General features: G+C 34.3%; 1 protein-coding gene across 7 annotated transcripts in view; it reads right to left on the bottom strand.

The window, feature by feature from the left end:
- Nucleotides 1-20568, bottom strand: part of MGAT4C (MGAT4 family member C) — a 668022-nt gene extending 647454 nt beyond the window's left edge. For all 7 annotated transcript variants that reach the window (XM_087814509.1, XM_087814508.1, XM_087814513.1 and 4 more), the window contains exon 1: nucleotides 20313-20568. The gene's annotated coding sequence lies outside the window, so the exon portion shown is untranslated. The remainder of the gene's footprint in view (nucleotides 1-20312) is intronic.
- Nucleotides 20569-20894: the final 326 nt, after the last annotated feature.

Below are 20894 nucleotides of genomic sequence, written 5' to 3'. Positions count from 1 at the left end.
AATCAGCAAATGGGACTGTATCAAACTTAAAAGGTTTTGCACAGCAAAGGAAATCATCAACAAAATGAAAAGACAAGCCACTGAATGGGAGAACATATTTGCCAATGCATCTCATAAGGGCTTAATATCCAAAATGTATAAGGAACTTAAAAAACTCAATACCAAAAAAACAAACAATCCAATTAAGAAACAGGCAAAGGACCTGAATAGACTTCTTTCCAAAGAGGAGGTACAGATGGCCAATATACATATGAAAAGATGCTCAACTAATCCTCAGGGAAATGCAAATTAAAACCATACCTATCAGAATGGTTATCCTCAATAAATCAATAGCCATCAAGTGTTGACAAGGGTGTGGAGAAAAGGGAACCCTTGTGCAACACTGGTGAGAATGCAGATTGGTGTGGCCACTGTGGGATGCAGTATGGAATTACCTCAAAAAATTAAAAATGGAACTTCTTATGGCCCAGCAATTCCATTTCTGGGAATATATCCAATGAAAGCTGAAACACTAATTTAAAAGAATATATACACATCTATGTTCATTGCAGAGTTTACAATGGCCAAGATATAGAAGCAGCCCAAGTATATCCATCAGTAGATGAGTGGATAAAAAACCTGTGGTACATTTACACAATGGAATACTACCCAGCCTTAAAAAAAAAAAGGAAATCTTACCCTTTGCAACAACTTGGATGGATCTGAAGTGTATTATGTGAAGTGAAACAGGCCAGTCAGAGAAAGGCAAGTAGCGGAAGATTTCACTTATATGTGGAATCTAATGGACAAAATAAACTACAAAACAAAGTGGAGACAGACAAATCTCAGATGGGAGGTGGAGGTGAATATGTGCATGGAGAGAGATTAACCAAAGAACTTCTTTGCATAAATGCATAACCCATGGACACAGACAATAGTGTGGAGAAGGCCTGGGGAGGGGATGGGTGTGGGGTGGAGGGATCAATGGGGGATAAAAAGGGGACATCTGTAATACTTTGAACAATAAAGATAAATTTAAAAAGAGTGATAAAATTAGATGTTTCTTAGTGTAAAAGGAGTATACTATTTTGAATTTAACTTAACTGTATATAAAGTTTTAATTATGTACCTTAACTGACAGAAATTCCAATGCTTTTAGTATAGCCACATTTTAAATTTATATTTGCCTTAAATGTTCTTTGGTAAAATTTACCATAAAGTGAATTTCAAAACTTTTTTTCTTTCTTTCTAATATTCACCCAAGGGTTTGTTTATTGATTTTTAAAGAGGGGGGAGGGGGAGGCAGAAAAACATTGATGTGAGAGAGGAACACTGATCAGTTGTCTCTACTGCAAACTCCAACCAGGGATCCGCAACCTAGATATGTGCCCGGACCCGGAATCAAACCCACAACCCTTTGGTGTGGGGTATGATGCTCCAACCAACTGAGCCCCTGGGCAGGGGAAATTTCAGGCCATTTCAATATTAGTTATTGTAACACTAATGGAGTGATTTCCAAAATAGTATTAAACTGTAATATACTGTGATCTATTAACTATTCACCTTTTAATGATATGTTCATTTACATGAAATTTCACAACTGCAAAATAATGTGGAAGATTAAAAATAAATATGAATGATATTCATATTTTAAAAATGGATTAAGTAAAAAAAATTAAATGAGAAAGTCAAATTACTCTTTTACTCACAGTAAAAATATTAGAATTTGACTTTTTAATTATTTAAATATCCAGTTTTAGATCATTTTGGCAAGGTTAATTCCTATTCTGGCAGTATTGACAATGAAATTCTGTGTTTATAGGATCATAGTTATAATTTTTTCACATGTAAATGAACAAATATTAAAATATTTTTAAAAAGGTTTTCTTCCTTGAATTTACAGGAATTTTAGTTTCCAGGAATGGGTTAGATAATACCTGAAGTGTCTTTTCTAAGAGATGTGCTATTCTTACACATTTCAAATAACTCTTGAATTTTGGAAAATGAATAAAACCTAAACCACGAAAATATAATAAAAGAGAAGTAAAAAAGAATCACAGGTAAGCATTTTATTGTTGTTCCATTTCACATAAACAGCAGCTCTCACGTACTCTGTGATCTGCTTTTCCCCCCAACCATATCCTAGAAATTATTCCTTTTTAATTAATATAGGCTTATATTATCACTTTGTGACAGTATATTATGCAAGATATGTTAAGTACATTATTTATTTATTTATTTTTAAATATATGTTTATCGATTTCAGAGAGAGGAAAGGAGAGGGGGAGAGACAGGCAGAAACATCGATGATGAGAAAGTCATTGATCGAGCCCGCATGTGCCCTGACCGGGAACCGAACCCCGATCGCCTGGATCCTAGGTCGACGCTCAACCACTGAGCCACGCCCGGCCGGGCCATAATTTATTTAAATTCCACTATGTTAAAGAACATGTAGGTTGACCCCAAATTTTTTGTTAAAATATAGCAAGAAACTACTTGGACATATATTTTTCCACATGTGTATACCTCCTTAGGATAAAATCTTAGAAGCAGCGTTGATATTTCAAAGAAAGCTCACCTGAACTCAGCCATCACTTACATAAGGAAACTTCCCTGGTTAACTCCCTAACGGGCTGAATTATTTGTCCCTGTTATGTGCTCCTATTGGGCCTATGTACCCATTTATATCTCTGCACTACTTTGTGGTATGTCTGACTCCTCACAGAATTTCTGAGGTGCAGGGACTGCACACTATTGTATGTCCTCAATAACTTAGTATTTAATAATTATGTTGATTTGAATGATTGTTGCTGACAAAATATAAAGAAATAAATTACAGCTATAAGTGTTGGAATCATTACAAATATACTTGGATCATGGAATGGCTGTGAGGTAGCGTAAGGCTCCAATGAGTCTCTGGAATATACTGGAGATAAAACTACCCCGTCCCAGGGAGATTTTAACTACTCTCTGTACAGACATGAAGAAATAATTGAGTAAATAAGTAGGAACAATATGACTCTTAGTAGATCACTATAACCAGAATTTCTCTTTTTAATTTCTAGTATGGAATTCTACCCTACTTATAGAAACACAGATACAACTGAATCTTTTACGATATATTCATAAGATCCTTTGATGCTTTGATTGCCTTTCTTAAAACTTTTATATCTGGGCCAAAGTTGGGTTCTATGGAATGAAATTTCCCCCTAGATTTATATGCTGAAACCCTAAGTCCGAGTGTGATGGTATTTAAAGATAAGGCTTAGGAGAAAATTAGGTTTAGATGAGTTATGAGGGTGGGGTCATTATCAGTTGATATTTCCCTTTATAAAAAGAAACTTTATGAGAGATCCTCTCTCTTTCTCTCTTTCCCTCTCCCATGTAAGTACATCATGAGGAGAGAGCCATCTGCAAGCCAGTAAAGGAGCTTTCATCAGAACTCCACCATGCTGGCATCCTGATCTTAGACTTCCAGCCTCCAAACTGAGAGAAATAAGTTTTTGTTGTTTGAGTCTCTCAGTTTATAGTATTATGGTATGAAATCTCAGGCTGACTAAGACACGAAAGAAAATAGAGTATTAAGATAAACCTCTTCACTGATCCAAGTGCCTCAGCCAACACAATGTTTTCAGATCTGTTTAATAATTACAAATAAGAGTGAGTGTGCAGAATATGGAACTTTTATTCCAGGAGAAGGCTGGTCTTATTTGATTTTTTTTTTACATTTTAGTTTAAATTTTAATTCCATAAGTATTTATAGAGAACTAATGTATGCCAGATACAATAAAACTTACAAAGAAGTACCTATAAAGCATAGTTCCTGTAAAATAGATTTAAATGGAGTGAGTTCAATTTCCTTCATTTAGCTAATGAAAGTGTTTATTGTTTAGTATGCATAAGGTCCTGTGCAAAATACACTCCCCAGCCAATTAGACCTAATAATTTAATAGGAAGATAAACTTAATTACAGAAACAATCCATAATTATTAATTGCAAAAAGTGTGATGAAGACAATTTATAATGACAGATTGGTTCTAATATAAATTGAGAAATTAAGGGAGATCTACTTAATGAAGGAAGATAAGTTGAATAGCATTGTATATTTAAAAACTTAAATGACATATGTAAAAAGGAGAGACACAAAAGTGTGATACTATATATTTTTCCTTTTTATTGAATTTATTGGGGTGACATCGGTTAATAAAATTGTATAGGTTTGAGGTATATAATTCTACAACACAACATCAGTATATTGTATTGTGTGTTTACTGCCCCAAGTCAAGTCTCCTTCCATCACCATTTACCCCCGTATGGAACTGCCTTATGACCCAGCAATTCCACTTCTGGGAATATATCCAAAGAAACCAGAAACACTAATTCAAAAGAATCTATGCACCCCTATGTTTGTTGCAGCATTATTTACAGTAGCCAAAATTTAGAAGCAGCCCAAGCGCCCATCAGTAGATGAGTGGATAAAAAAAGCTGTGGGACATTTGCACCATGGAATACTACGCAGCTGTAAACAAAGAAGGAAATCTCACCCTTTTGACAGCATGGATGGAGCTGGAGAGCATTATGCTGAGTGAAATAAGCCAGGCAGAGAAAGACAAGGACCACATGATTTCATATTACCTATATTTTCATATTATATGTGGAATCTAATGAACAAAATAAACTAAGTGGAGACAGACTCATGGATACAGAGAACAGATTGACAGCTGTCCGAGAGGTGGGGGTTAGGGGCTGGGCGAGAAGGGTGAAGGAATTAACAAAGAAAAGAAAAAGGAAGACCCATTGACACAGACAACAGTGTGGTTATTGCCAGAGGGATGGAGGGGTGAAGGGAGGTAGCAACTGTGATACCATTTTAAAAGAGGAAAATATCAAACGTTGCGAGGTTTCATGCTCTAAAGAAACACTTGTGTAAATTTGATGGAAACTGTTATACTGGACAAGGATCTTGAAGTATGCATAGCATTTTAGTAAGATGAATGAAAAATCATTCTAAAAAAATGAGTCCTCATAGGCAAAACAACTTAACTGGGAAAATGTGGGACAAATTTGAAAGACAACATGCAGTTGAAATGCTATTTATATAAAAGAATAATAAAAATTTAGGTCCAGAGATGATTGATGAGAATGTGGTACATTATGATACAGTTTTGTAATACAGTGTAAAAGAGATCAGTTAAAATAAATAAATGAAAGCAGGAACATTGACCCAAAAGGAAAAGAAAATAAGGGACAGAGAGGAATCTGACATGGCTTATTGGAGAGGTATCAATGACTTCCACCTTGAAGGGATCTTTGCAGAGGTGTGATAAAACAAACAAAAAAATTAGCAAAGGAAAAGAAAGTGTCACCCTGCCAGGTGTGGCTCAGCGGTTGAGCGTCGACCTAGGATCCAGGCAATCAGGGTTCGATTCCTGGTCAGGGCACATGCCCGGGCTGAGGGCTTGATCAATGACTCTCCCATCATTGATGTTTCTATCTCTCTCTCTCCCTCTCCTTTCCTCTCTCTGAAATCAATAAAGATATATTTTAAAAAAAAGAAAAGAAAATGAAAGTGCCAACCTAGGTGGATCCAGAAAGGTAAAAGTTGAAAAGATGGAATTAGTAAGCTATATGTACATAGAGATACAGATATATATCAAACTGGTTAAAAGCCATAGCACTGAATTAAATCATTCTTCATCAGCTATAAGCAGTACCTAACCTCTCTGTCCCCAATTTCTTCTTCCGTAAAACAACCACATAGAATTGAACCCACAGTTTTGTTTGAAAATTAATATATTAATAACCCTTATGTTAATGAAATAAGTTAGACAGAGAAAGACAAATACCACATGATTTCATTTATATGTGGAATAAAATAAGTTTTTTAAAAAAGTAAAGGAACAAATAATATAAAAACAGACTCTTGGAAGAGAACAGATTGGTGGTTACCAGATGGGAGCTGGTGCGGGGATGGGTGAAAAAGGTGAAGGGATTAAGAAGGACAAATTGGGCCCCGGGTCCCAGAGTGTACAGGAGGCAACCAATCAGTGTTTCTCTCTCACATTGATGTTTCTGTCTCTCTCTCTCCTCCCTTCCTCTCTCTAAACATATTCACCAGGTGAGGATTACATATTTGCAAAGACCAGTCTTTGTAGCTGGCTAAAAAGGAACTTTGTTATAACAGAAATCTTACAGCTGCCCATCTCTATTAACTGAGGACAAGTAAAGATTAAATACACTCACACTCAAAATCTTGGGTCATATGTAAATTTACCCCAAGCACTGGACACAACTGTGGCCATTCACTTACACAGCTTTCTTGCAAATTAATGGTTCAGTGTAATTAATGGTTCAGGGTAAACTTCTATAAAAATAATAATCAGCACATACACAACCTATAAAAATATATTTTTAATAAGAAGAGAAACTAAAGAAAGAATCAGAAAAAATGATAAACAAACCACCCTATAAAGTTACTGCATTGGAATAGATAATCATACATTTTCCATGAATTATAAAAATTACCAAATATCTATGGAGCATACACACAAATCAGAATTCTAACACCTCAAGGAAGGAATGGAAGGAGGTAGAATGTTATCCCATAAGGCTTAGAAAAGGAGTAGAATGAAATGATAAATCTATCAAAAAGGAGATGCAGGAGAGAAAATGGGCAAAAATAAATTTAAAAATTTTAAAGGGAGTTAAAAAGAATTATGAAAACATAATAGACATAAATAATAAAGAGAGAGCAAAAGGAATGTAGAGAACAGGAAATAAAGAAAAGAAGTGTAAATTTTTTGAAGATTTAACAAGGATCATAAAGAAAACAGTAGATATAAAACACAGATAAAGAGAGCAACATTTGTATAAGTAGATTTACAGTGAACAAAATAGATATAAGAGAACAAAGCTAATATTTTATAATGAAAAGAGGGCTTAAATATTCAGATTGAAAAGAGGGTGTCATATCCCAAGAAAACACTACCTAAAACTGTCAACACCAGTGTACCATAGTAAATTTACTCATCACTAACATAAAATTCTTTAAAAATATACTAGGTGAGGACAGTGGTTTTCAACCCTTTTCAGTTTATGGCATATGTAAAATAATTACTAAAATTCTGTGGCACACCAAAAATTATATTTTTTGCCAATCTGACAAAAAATAGGTATAATTTTGATTAATTTACCAAAGGAAAAAAAAAAAAGTAATTACTTACCCTTTTTGCTCCAAAATGACTTTTTAAAATATCAGGTGCCTGTGCTTGTGTATAAAGATTTCTGGTACCAAGAATTAACCAATCAGATGCAATGTTATAATGAGAAGTGACCGATAAGATGCAGTTCTACTCTATGACCTTTATACTTATGGTTCAAAAGACAAGGCATCCACAACAGACACCTACTGTTATGCTGGCTGTTGTCACTTTTTTTTTGACAACCTAAGGGAAAAGAGGTCAGTGCCCCTGACTAAATAGTCAGGTATTGCATGTTTTAAAAATCCTTGCAGCACACCAGTTGAAAATCACTACTATATGCATTCAGGCAGAAAAAAAAGAAGGTATTTTATTTAAGTTGAGATTAAAGGGGGAAAGGGTTAATTTTTTGAATTCCTTTTGAAAATAAAAAATAAAATAAAAGTAATCAAGAAAAGGAATTCTGATTCAAGGAGTTTATAATTTGTCAAATAATCTTTCAAGAATAAAAGCCATAAAACATTTTAAATACACAAAATTACTTGTATAAAGTAGTTATATAAGTACTAAAATATGAACTCCAGCCAAACAAAAGACTCAGAAAAATCTCTAGGGAGAGGGAAACCATATAAGCGTTTTATACATTTATCTATAGATAGAAGATTAAGATAAATGTGAGGCTTTGGATAAAGAAATAGAAAGTATGTGCTATATGCCTTAATGTAAAAATGATATAAACACCAAAGTTGGAGGAAAAAGAGTACAGAAAGTGGGAAGTATGTGCATTTTTCACTGTTTTGATAATCGCTAACATAAAAAAAATAAGATAGAACTTATAAACATTCTCAAATCAGTACATTTCTACTGGCTGAACTAAAGTTTTAAAAGAGAAAGATTTCACATTGGATTTCAAAGTACACTAACTCTGCTCTATCTAAGAGATAAACCCTAAAGCAAAGTGGTTAGTAAAGATTGTTTTTAAATGTGCAGAATTATAGGTAATTCAGATATAACGAAGCAGAGTTGACTCTATCAAGAACAAACAAGGGCAAATTCAAGTCAAAAAGTATGAACAGCAACAAATCGGTGCTCTTTGTATTAAGAGTGTACTTTGTATTAAATTGTACAAATAATACTGCAGAAAAAAAATAGTTATCAATGTTTTTAACTTGAGTAATAAATTACCATGTGTGCAAAATGGGATTCATACTTACAGTAGACTTGGGGGATTCCTTAATTGCAGCCAATTTTTTGTTTTTTACCTGATCCTGCCTATCAAATAGGTCTTCAACATACATAAACAAGTCTATAGGAAACACAAAAAGAAACAGAAGCATATTAGCAGAGGATATGTAACTTCCCCTCTCTGGACACTTAACATATCAAGGAAACATAGAGCACTTAAAGATATAAAGTATATATGGTTCTAGGAAACGGTGAAGTAGGGCCTGACACTCCTCACCATTGACTCCACAGACAAAGCTCTCTACCAGCCTCCTGTAATGGTGATACCAGAGTGCTTCTTGGGTGAGGCAGGTGAATATATATTTATATATTTGGAGAGGAGATGAAAATCTCTCTTCTGATTAAAACAAAAAACAAGTGAAATGAGGGTTTTTGGAGGATTAAGAAAAAAAAACTATTGAAATAATATTCTGAGGGAGCAATATATTGCAGTTTGAGGGGTTAGTGTGATAAACAATATGCTAAGAGCCTATTTCAGATCACTTGGAATGATACAGAGGTTCTGGATGGCCCCCAGAATCCAGGAGCAGAAAGTGAGTGGAGTCAGGATCCAGAAAAAACACTCAGACGATCACTACGTCTGCCTCCCTGCTCTGTAACACAGGTGTCTCATCCCCCCTTCCCTCAACTTCATTCTACTTTACTGCTCTCTGCAGACTTCCTTGCTCTGCCCCATTTCACATAGCCCAGTAAGGGCTGCTGAATTCCTGCTGTACTACACTACCCAGTTTAGGCACCAAATTAAGACCAATTAGAGTGCTTATAGCCCTACTATAGATTCCAGGGAAAGCCAATCTAATTGCTCTAGTTTAGGTCATGAAGTAATAGTTATCCCATGCTAATCTGGTGGGATGCAGGGCAGGATCAGGTAAAAAACAAAAAATTGGCTGCAATTCAGGAACCCCCCAAATCTACTGTAAGTATGAGTCCCATTTTGCACACATGATAACTTATTACTCGGGTTCAATTGAAAAATTATACTCAAAGTTTTCTCAATATCTCCATGACTTTAATGACATCTTCACAATCTTTTTGTTTAAATATTACCTGATGTGGTAAAGCTAAGAGAAAATGTCTTTTTATCCCAAACCAGTTCATTGCATTTTTAAAACCAATGGATATGTAAGGATCATAATGAAAGAATCTCATGAAAACTGTGTGTGTGGATGGTGGGCACATGTTGGAATGGGAGAGTTCATGAGAGAAAGTGTGTGGGTCTCCTAAGGCTGATGTATAAACACTTCTAGATTGCTTCTGGGAATCAGCTACTAAGTTCATTTTAAACACAGTGGGGAGGGAGGACTTTCTGTCAAATCTCTAGTAAAATTTCAACTTTTTAGTTTTATAATTGTAGCTGATGCCTATTTTTTCTAAAATAAAATTACTATGTCAGTTCAAAAAGAAAAATTCCAAAGCTAAATAAATTATTTAGTTATCTCTGTTACTAATTCCTGATAGTTCTGAGATAACAGAAAGAATATGGTATTTATTTTTATTTTTTTAGAAAAACATTTCAAGTTGTAGAAGATGGCCAAATTAAATAATATTATTTATGTAATTAAAACAAAAATATTTCACTGTAATAAATTAAAAGATATGGCATTTATTTCTGTTTATTGGAAAACTGCTTCAATATGAAACCCCTTCCCCAAATAATTTCTATTGAACCAAGTAAAGACTGGGCCACCTTAGTAGCAGAAAGAGACTAGGTTGGTTTTATAGCATCTGTGAGAATAATGATGTGTTTCTGGTGCCATTATGGACATAAGCCAAAAAATTCTTAAATGGGAAAACATTTGTATTCCCTTAAAAAATGTAGTCGCCTTTTTTTTCTTGTATATTTTTTGAATATATTTTTATAGTGTGTTTTTCTTCCCAAACAGAAGCTTCTATTGAATATTGAACATTAAACTACCAGATCAGAATCAAAGGAAAGAAGTCATGGCTATAGCTGTAGTTTAGAAGAAGGTGAAGATTTAGCAATGGATGAAATCACCACAGAAAACAATAATAAAATAAAAAGGAATTTATACTTAGGAGATAAACAAAAGTATCTTTGAGAAATGTGCATTTGTTGTACTTATAATAGAAAGATAGTGTTGCAGTAAATCATATGTTTGCTTTTCTAATACACTGCTTGTGGCAGAAAAATCATATAAAGTCAAATAAATTTTGCTTCATATACAAGTTACCTATTTTAAAATAAAAATATGGCCTGGCTGGGCGTGGCTCAGCGGTTGAGCGTCAACCTGGGACCCAGGCGATAGGGGTTCGATTCCCAGTCAGGGCACATGAACGGGTTACGGGCTTGATCAATGACTCTCATCACTGATGTTTCTATCTCTCTCTCCCTCTCCTTTCCTCTCTCTGAAATCAATAAAGATATATTTAAAATAATAATAATAAAATAAAATAAAAATATGAATAAAGTCAGAGTCTCATGTCAATTAATCATAAATAAATGAAGAAAGATCATCATGAAGTGCAAACTTTATAAAAAGTTTTTCAACTACCTTGTATATCCATAAATTTAGAGGACAGGAGCCATAGAAAAAAGCAGGCTAACATATAGGCGTCCTCAGTCATCCATATGATTAAAAAATTGATACCTAAACTGTTTTCATTAAGTTAGCAAGCTCTGAAGATGAAAGCTCTCATGTAGTATTCATTGTAATTGCACAGAAAATTTCTAGACATAGAAAAAATAAATTTTAAGTAGAAAATCTGTTACAAACAAAAGAGTTCAATAAAGCTAATTATCTGTAGATTTTTATATTTCTATAATAGTTTATTCAGTCAGAAAACATCAAATCTTTTGCAAGCACTGTTTTTTCTATCTTAACCAGGAATCCAACAATCAAAATAATAAAAGATTTTAATTAGTCTGTGTAGTTGTCATTTATATTTTTATTTTGAGATATGTTTTACACGTAAATCAAGTAAATAAGATTACTTATATTTAAAACAAGTAACCTAAGCTCGTCAGGCTAGAATATATCATTATACATCACCTTAATACTACCACATAAAAACCCTTTTTTTCGCTTTTAGAATCCTTTGCTTCATTTTAGCTTTTAAAAAAGGATTTTTGCAAATTTCAACATAGAGTAAATTAATTTGACTATGAGTTTCCAAACACACATTCATGCTGTGAATAGAGAGGCTCTAGAAAAAATAAACACAATCTTTATTGAGAGTGAAGAGCTATAAAAAATAATCTCAAAAACGATATGCATGGACATTAACTGGTTACGAGATAAACAGAATTTGGTATGTCTAAAGAATAAAATACTATTTGTCAATGAAAAGGTGCTACAACATGGATGAACCTCAAAAACAGTACGCTAAGTGAAAGAAGCCACACACACTACACCACCTATTACATGACTTGATTTATACAAAATGTCCAGAATAGGCAGATATTTGCAGACAAAAAGTAGATTACTGGTTGCCTTGGGTTGGGGCGAGAAATTACTGACTCTAAGTAGACATAAGATTTCTCTTTGTGGTGATGGAAATGTTCTAAACCTGGATTATGGTGATAGTTGTACAAACGGTAAATGTGCTAAAAGTCATTGAACTTAAAATTGATGAATGTTGTGGTGTGTAAATTATACCTCAACAAAGCTGTTTAAAAGGAGTTTCATCATATAAGTATGTATACTTTTCAAAGATTAAAATAAAAAGAGAAATATGCTCCCTCCTACCCCTGAAAAAAAGTAACCTGATAAGAAAACACATATCTAAATTCTCAGTTTGCATTAATTTGTAAAATTACCAAATGTGATGCACAACACTAGGATTAAAATAATATGAAAGATTGTTTAAACTTTGAAGCTGGTTGATTATGCTCACCTGCCATTGAAAATAAAGATGGTTACAAGTACCAGCAAGATACTACATACAAAGTGTTTATCTAATGATGATCATTTAAATATACATTTAATTATATCATCTATATATCCTTCCAAACTTCCACAAAAAAAGCTTCTAAATAACTAGTAGACTTTATTATCCTTCAGACATGTTTATAATTTTAAAATATTTGGAAGGACTGTGTAACTAATTCAAGTAAATGAACAGTTAAACATGCAATAGTCAAAACTTTCTATCAAATTTTAAGTTTGATGTATGTTCATCTAAGCTGTTAAACTTTCACTAAATCACAGGAACAATATATTTCCTCTGTTTTTCTCATTTTACTACAGAAAAAAATCAAGTTCATTTATAACTTAGAAATTATTTCAATGACCCACAGCAAAAGACTAAGGACTGCTATAATTGTTTTGACATAAATAATGTTTTCGAGCCACAAGTGTTTTGTTCTTTTGTTTGTTTTATAATTGCTGTTGCTTCTCCTGGAGGAAGAAAACTGATCATTTTTTTGTCTGAATTCTGATTTGTCTCTTACATTACAGAGGTTGAAAAGACCTTAAGCTACATTTCAACAGCAACCTCACAATAACTTGCCTATTTTTATTTGTTTCTCTTACCCAAAGGCAGAAGCACTAGATAAAGGGAATGACAAAGCATGTTTACATATATATCCATGGTTCTTTTTACTGCATTGATGTAATGAAAAAAAAAATAGACAGATATACCTTACAAATGATCCTTTAATAAGCAATAAAAATGGTTTATTACTAAATTTTGCTTCCTGAATGTACTAGGCAAAATTCTAGTGTATTATGCATAAACACAAATATGTCTATGTTTCTGTTTATACTGACCTGCTATTGTAAATAATGCTTGGGTCTGAGCCTCACTGTCTCCCCTTGTTTGTTCATTAATATCTCTGTACCCACTTGTCTGTACTTATCTGCCTGTCTATTCTTCCATATCTCTCTGTGGTATGTTTCTGGCTGCCAGTTTGCCTTTCCCTGTATATTGGTCTGACACCCCGTCCCATTGTCAGTTCCTATCTGTCAATCTGTCTCTCAACCTGTGCCTATTTGCATATCTATTGGTCTTTAGGTATTGGTTTGTAGGTATGAGGTTGTCTGGCCAAGACTCTATCTGCCTGCCTGTACATATGTGCAGATTAAGATTTTTCCTTTAGTGTAGATTTAGTCTATATTCTAACCCCATGGTCTATGTGGGTGTTTACCAAAGGTTTGGAGATAGCAAGAAGGAGTTGAAAAATGAAAACAAGACTTAGAACTAATGTTAAATGCAACTGTTCTCAGAGTCAAAGGACAATATATAATGACTTACACACTTTAGAGAATTTTTTATGGGCATATCCCAGTTCCCAGCATTATTCCCAAGATTCAGCATACTTACACCCCATTGACAGCCTAGAAACTATCATATTTGCAATGCTAATCTTCATGTAAATTCCACCAAATCTCATAGAGATTTTCCTTTTCTTAGAATATTCCCAATATTGACCCCACAAAGGGTAATTCAAAGGAGAAAAAATAGCCCTAGTAGAACGTTTTCTAAAGCTTGAATTAGAAACTTGGTATTACTTGGAGTTACACCAAGTAAAAGAAAAGTGGAAGAGTGCCAAGATAACTCAGGGTGGGATTTAATGCTCTAATTCCTATATATTTCAAGGATTATTTGCTAGTAAGGTGAAAAGATGCTTCTCAATATTCTGCCTGTGAATTAAAGGTGCCCTTTTAAATTTTCTGTGGGTAATACTTGAAAAAAATACAGACACACATGGCAGCCACATACATGCACATAAACACCTTCATACCCATATTCAAGCCTACTCACATACTTCTTAAAGATAAATAAAACTTCTCTTTTAGAGGAACTATTCCAATGAAAATAGCCAAATAATACTTTGATTTTGCTCTACAATGTCCAGGAACACAGTAGAGCCTAAAATAACAAGGCCTAAGTACAATAATTTTCTGAACAATAATAATGTTTTCTTAAGGTTCCACATACACACAATCATATTTTTATTATGAGAAATCATAAAAGCTGGAACTATTAGAACTGATTATTTATATTGATCAATTTTGGCAGATGATTGACAACCTTCCACTTCATGATTATTATATTTCTTATATATGGACATCTGACAATATCACAAGAATTCAATTGTGCAAATGAGGTGACAGAAGAATAATTTATAAAGTAGGTCAACTGTGCTTATATCACATGGGAGTGCCGGCCTAGTTTTCTTTTCAAAGATGTTACATCAAATTCAAATCTGGCTAGAAAATATGATTCAGCACTACAAAAATACTGAAGGCATATCAGATGTATTGATAAAATTAAAAAGAACAACCCAGGAATCCACACAACACACAACATATGCTTCTTAGAATTAAAGCAGAACTGCCACCTGGCAAAGTTTTCATTCACACAGGTCCTTCTACAAACACATTCAAATCTACTTGTTGATACTGTTAAAGTGACTAGAAATAATAGAATATTTGTACCCAGTGACCAGTTTGACTATTCATTATTTCCCCCATATAACATGAATTATCACATTAAGTCTTAACTTATTTACATGCAAAATTAAATATGAAATTCCTGTGAGTTTCAAAATTATACCATTTTGTTCTTTAGATTTCCTAAGATAATTCTAACTTCTTTTTCCCAACCTCATTTATTATATGATATTATGAATAGACAAAAAGTTCTAAAAAGTTAAATCACATCCCCTTTAAGAAAAGATAAACAGAAAGTACACAATTAACTACAAAACTACCATACATTTCCATAAAAATGTGAGATTAAAATAAGCACTGTGTCATTTCCCCTCTCTTCCACCTGACTTGCTATTGATATGTATTTTTCAACATTTTTGCAGCTATTCATACAGTAAACATAAAGTTCCACTGTGATCTGAGAGCAATAGAAGAATGGTGAAATGTCAGACTCTGGGCCAAAGGTTCTGTATGCGAACCTTGGCTAATCACCAAAGCTACTCACGCTAACTAAGCACGGGTAGTTATGACTGGATTTCCATATCAGTAAAATAACTACAATAGCAGCTACTTTACAAGGTTGTTGAGAGGATTAACACGAGATAATGAATATTAAGTGTTTAGCACAGTCTTTAGCCCACAGAATGTACTCAATAAATGTAAACTGCTATTATGGTATTTTTCCAGATGCCATTCTAACATTAGGACTTTAAAGTGTCCCTCAATAGGGAAGATAAAATAATAGATAACTACATCAGTGTGAGCTATTTGGAAGGATTTTCTCAGGAGAAAATGGTCAAATTATAGTTTTAGGCTAAAAATTAGTAGTGTCATTTGCAATGTACACTGTCTTATGCAGGAGGGTGGACGTTTAGGACTATCTTTTGCCTAAACTTTGGTGGAAAGCTTGGAGTCTTTCATGCTCTAATAAGAGTTTTTAAACTGTGTTCATGGTTAATTATGGCCTCTAAGAGCATTTGTTTTCTTGGGTTTTTGTATGTTTGTTTTTGTTTTACATTTTTAAAGGGTCAATAAGGAGAAGGAAAGAAGGAAGAGAAAAAATATGTGACTGAGAACTTCACAGGTAAAAGTTATGACTTCTTCTCTAGAGGCCCGAGGAAATTGTATTTGACAAGTGAACCAGCACCTTCTTTGAGCCTCCTTTACTATTCATTTGTTGGCATACACAAATCGAGGCATAAAGAGGGAAGCACTAAGGTCAGAGATATCTCCTTTCATGGTAAGAATTTACTGAGGGAAAACACCTCAAGGGATTGGTGGCTAAGCTTTTTTAAGGTTTGGTCAAAGAAGTAGAGATTAATAAAGTAGCCTGGAGGAAGCCACAGGCGAAAGCAGAACAGAGGTGAACATGAACCTGGAGCTCCCCAAGGGAGACCTGCAAACCACACAGGATAACAGAAAATCCAATATCAGGGGTGGGTCAGGAGATGGCAATGCCATGATAGAAACAATACGCATTACTGCTTTTAGCACTGTAGGAGAAAGCCCCTGCAATGATATTTTACATTTTATCATTCACTCCACACCTCCATATGGATATTATTACACACACACCCCCGCACACACACACACACACCTTTACAGGATAGAAAACTGAGTTGGAATTCTAATCTCCTTAAGAACTGGGTCAAAATCCAGTTGGGAATCAAAAACCAATAGAGCAAGAACTTCAAAGATATTTTAGAAATGAAGTCAGACGCCTAAACCTTCTTACTAGGGAGTAGGTAGATTCATAGGTTTAGATAGGACTGACCCTGACAAGAGACGCAAACTCCAAAGTAAATAAATGGAATGGCTTTTCAGAAGATACTTATTTTTGTGTCCACATTTTGATTGAACTAGAATGTGCTAGATACTTTGCTGTAATGCACTTCAAAATAATTATTTGATGGTTCCTTCTTACAAAGAAGAATTTTGCACATCTACTTCCAAATTCCAATGCAAAGATATATAAACCGGATTTGTTATGCTTTACCCCCTTCTCCACAACTCAGGATATTAAAATATTTTTTCTGTCTGTACTTAACTCAATGAGATGTATCTGAGAAATTCAGACTTAGAATTTCTCAGCACACTTGTAACCTAAAGAAAGCAGCTTCTAGCTTGGATCTGCATACTTTTTCTGTAAAAATTCAAACTCACAGCTAAGGTCAATATCTGGCTGGATATAACATTCACATTGGACAGTTTCACTCTCATTACAAAATGTTTAGAATTTTCTTACAAAGCAAAAGCTGTCTTTTATTTTAATAAATGTTTCGTGTATTTTCTCTGTTCCTTTGGGGTGGATTTATATGCTTGAACGGTTCTGTGCAGTTGAAATTTGAGGACATCTCACTAGACAAGCCACTGTAACAAAATAAAATGCAAATGAAAGGGGCAAAGGACACAGTATAATGAGCGAGAGGATTTACTGTCTCATATTCTATTTCCATATCCTTTGGGAGAGGGAAAAAGTGAGAAAATGAGATATAGTTCTTTCTGCTTTCCCTTGTAAGTTATGGTTGATAACTTAGCTATTTGAAAGCCATGGAGAATATGCCAACTAATTTCTCAAACTAATCTTAATTTCCAATTTTATCAATGCATCGGTAATGCTTTAGCCTTTCTATAGATTATTTTAGGGCCAAACAATAACTACATGTTCAATACATTTTTCATATTACTAAAGCTGTTAAATAGACACGGATATGATAATACACACGTTCGCACACACATCATCATCATCATTGAAGAAAGGTAAGGTCAGGGTAGTTTCAATTGAAACAGTCTGCATATAAAACTATTATAAAATGCACTAAAAATAGGTACTGTTTATTGAGCATATGTTGTGCACAAACTATGTGTTTGTTACTTGATTTGCATGATCTCTACTACCCACAAGGACCTAAAAAGCAGGTACCGTTATCACCATTAAACATCTGATACGATAGAAGTATATAGATCAATTAACTTACACAAACTTGCTTAACAGATTTTAAACCTAGTTTGTCTCACCCCAATACAATGTCCTGTCTACAATGACACTTTGACATATTCAACAGAGTTAAGGAAGAATTTGAAAACCACTGGATGATCAGTCTGAGATGCTCAGTAAAGTTAAAAACAAATCATTGGCAGAATATAGGACATTTCATGCCTACATGCACATAAATAGCCACTAAAGAGTCAGCCTTAATTGCCTTCCTCTGTGGGCACCAATTAGAAGTCCTGAAATATTAATAAACTGGCTAATTTAAGAAAAAATACTATTACATGTTTTCTTCCTGCATATTGCTTTGAAGGGCCAAACATATCATGGGCACTCAATAAATATTAAATATTCAACAGCAACTAATAAAATGAAATTATGGTAATATATTTTGCAATGAACTCACCACAAGATGAAGTAAAACAAGTTTTAGTACTAGACCTGGAAGCTGAGCAGAGTTAGATAGCTGGATAAGTGAATTAACCCTATAGGGAGGCAAGACACATTAACGATTGTGGTGGAAAAGGTTAATAGGAGGTCAGAGTGATAAAAATTTTTATTGCAATTTGGCAACTGAAACTTCTCCTCCTGATTTACATATTTGTTCTGTTTCTCTAATATCCAAAATGCAAATTTAAATGTATATTACTAGGCTGCTATCATATAGTCTCCATGTGCAAACATGAAGCTACTGTATTTCATTATTGGTATCACCTTATTTTGAAAGGACATAAAATATGTTCCCTGAAGTTATAGTCTTTTTTCACCTACTTTTGCACATAGTCTGAGATTTTCAGAAGAAATAGTTAATAATAGTTAATAATAGTTAATAATAATAATAATAAATGAATGTTAAATCCCTTTATCCTTTGGCATGCATACGACATTGAATTGTCAAACTCTGAGACGCTCAGGAGCGGATGCTGGCTTCGAGAGCATACTTCTGTAGATTTAAATTAGAGCTGCAAGTTACTGGGGAGAAGCCAGGCTGGGAGTAAACTCACTGTTTCTGTTCTTAAGTGAGTGGAGGAAAAATGTTTCATAAAGGTGACAAAAAGCTTGCCAAATGGAGGAATCCATAGGGAAACCTTAATTTAAGCTTTCTTTCCTCAGTTTGTGTAAGTGTCATGAAAAAAGAAGCGCTTCGAAGTACTTTTATAAAACTCTATTTTCCTTCCTCTTTTTTTATTTTTTGCCTTTACAGCCCCTCTGAGGATAAGAGAGCAGGCACTTGCGCTTACTGTTTGGGTGACTTGACCCTTCTTCCCTTTCTCTTTTATTCTTCTAATGGTTTCTCAAATGCTCCAAAGAAATAGCACATTTAACAAGTGCTCCCCTGAAGCTCAGACACCATTTCCTCTCCCAAGTCTGTGATTAACCCGCTGATGGGTCTACAAACTCTGTGTTCCAGCTGAAAAACGACAGCAGGTACCCCCTCCCCGGGTCACATATACCTCTTTTCCTACCCCTTGTAATCATCATTTTTACATGGAAAAAATATCAACACCATGGTTGGTTTCACTGAACCTATGGACACAATAATAAAAGACTTAAAAGCCTCAAAAGCCCTAATGGATTTTAACATATTTCCTTTGTTTTCATACACTCCTTGTGATTAAGACTCCCTCCCTCACTCTCTGACACAGATCACACCTTTAACTTGTAGCAAAAAGGCTCAGGAGTCGCCCCTTCCTGCTGTAATACATCGTAGGTATAATAAGTTAACTTTTACTTTAGGGTAAGGCTTTCTCCATTTTTATTGGTTTGGTTAATATTCAGAAGTTTGTCAGCTTTTGACATTTTACTTCGCGAAACAGTTTCCTATAGATGTATTGAGGTATTTGCTTCCCAGAACAAAGTTGAATCATAAATTATTATATTATGTATATTTAACTAAATCTTCAGACATTCATTTCTGCAAGATTCTTCTGAACTCAAAAAGAAAAATCTGTAAAGCCAGTAAAGTACAGCGACAGGATACTGTCAAGAAGACTCCTGCTGGAGTTTCTTTAAATTAAATACATTTATCATTCATGCATTTATATACCATAAACATCAATGACACCAAAATTAATAACAGCATTTGAGACAAAGTTTGTATTTGAGACTATCTGGAGAAAATATCATGAGTATGTAAAAAGATTTAAAAAGAAATAGGATAAAGTGAGTTTCAAAAGTATGCATTTCTCTTCAATGTACATTGCAGCTACAAAAGAAAATCCTCACGGGAATTAATATGAACTTATGCTAATGCAGCCTGCAGCACGGTTTTGTTTTGGTTTTGCCTGATTTTGCTGACAATGCAATTCAAACTCTACCCTACTAATCTTTAGTAAAGGGATCCAATTATTCATCTATAAACATGCAGCAATAAAATGACATTCTTTAAGCAACACCGACTACTTCCCATCTTTCTCATCTTTCCAGGTTTAGATCCCCAGCTCATTAGATCATTACCTGATAAATAGGAGAGGGTAATGAATTGAGAAAATAACTACGTACCTTCAGAGAAAACCTGCCCGATAACAACAATCCATCAGAAAACTGGCAATATCCTCTGATCTATTGCCCGCAAAGCTATGACTTGAAGAGTTTCATTCCCTGAGCTCAGTTCACCAGAAGAAAATCAGCACAATTTAAATATTTCTTGGAATGTGACAGCTCTCTAGATCCCCGGCTGCATTCTGTTCCCCAGGGATGGCAATCTGGTGTTCCTGTGTGCACAGAGCAGTGAAGATGAATTGAAAATGCTTGAGATAAATTAGGAATGGCTAAGTTAAAATTGTCTCTGCTCCAGACTCTCTCATCTGCAGTCTGTAAGCCTGTTTTTCTGTGAAAAAGCTAGATGGCAGGCTGCCTCAGTAAGTTCTTCCTAAGCGACACGGAGCATTTTCAATGAAGAAAAATTCTCCCATTATCTAAGCTAATGTGACTGCTGCTAAATCTAGTTTTTAAAGTGGCAACTGGCACGAAATTTATTCTCACTATTGGTTTCTTTCAAACCACTGTCTAGAATACAGCCTATCATACTATATACATTTTTATCTGCGAGAAGCATTTAAAGTTTTCAGCTAACATATTAAA

This window comes from Miniopterus natalensis, chromosome 2 (assembly GCF_054644295.1).
Source record: "Miniopterus natalensis isolate mMinNat1 chromosome 2, mMinNat1.hap1, whole genome shotgun sequence".
NCBI lineage: Eukaryota > Metazoa > Chordata > Mammalia > Chiroptera > Miniopteridae > Miniopterus > Miniopterus natalensis.
The sequence above is the reverse complement of the archived record's forward strand: the minus strand, read 5'-3'. Positions and strand labels throughout refer to the sequence as shown.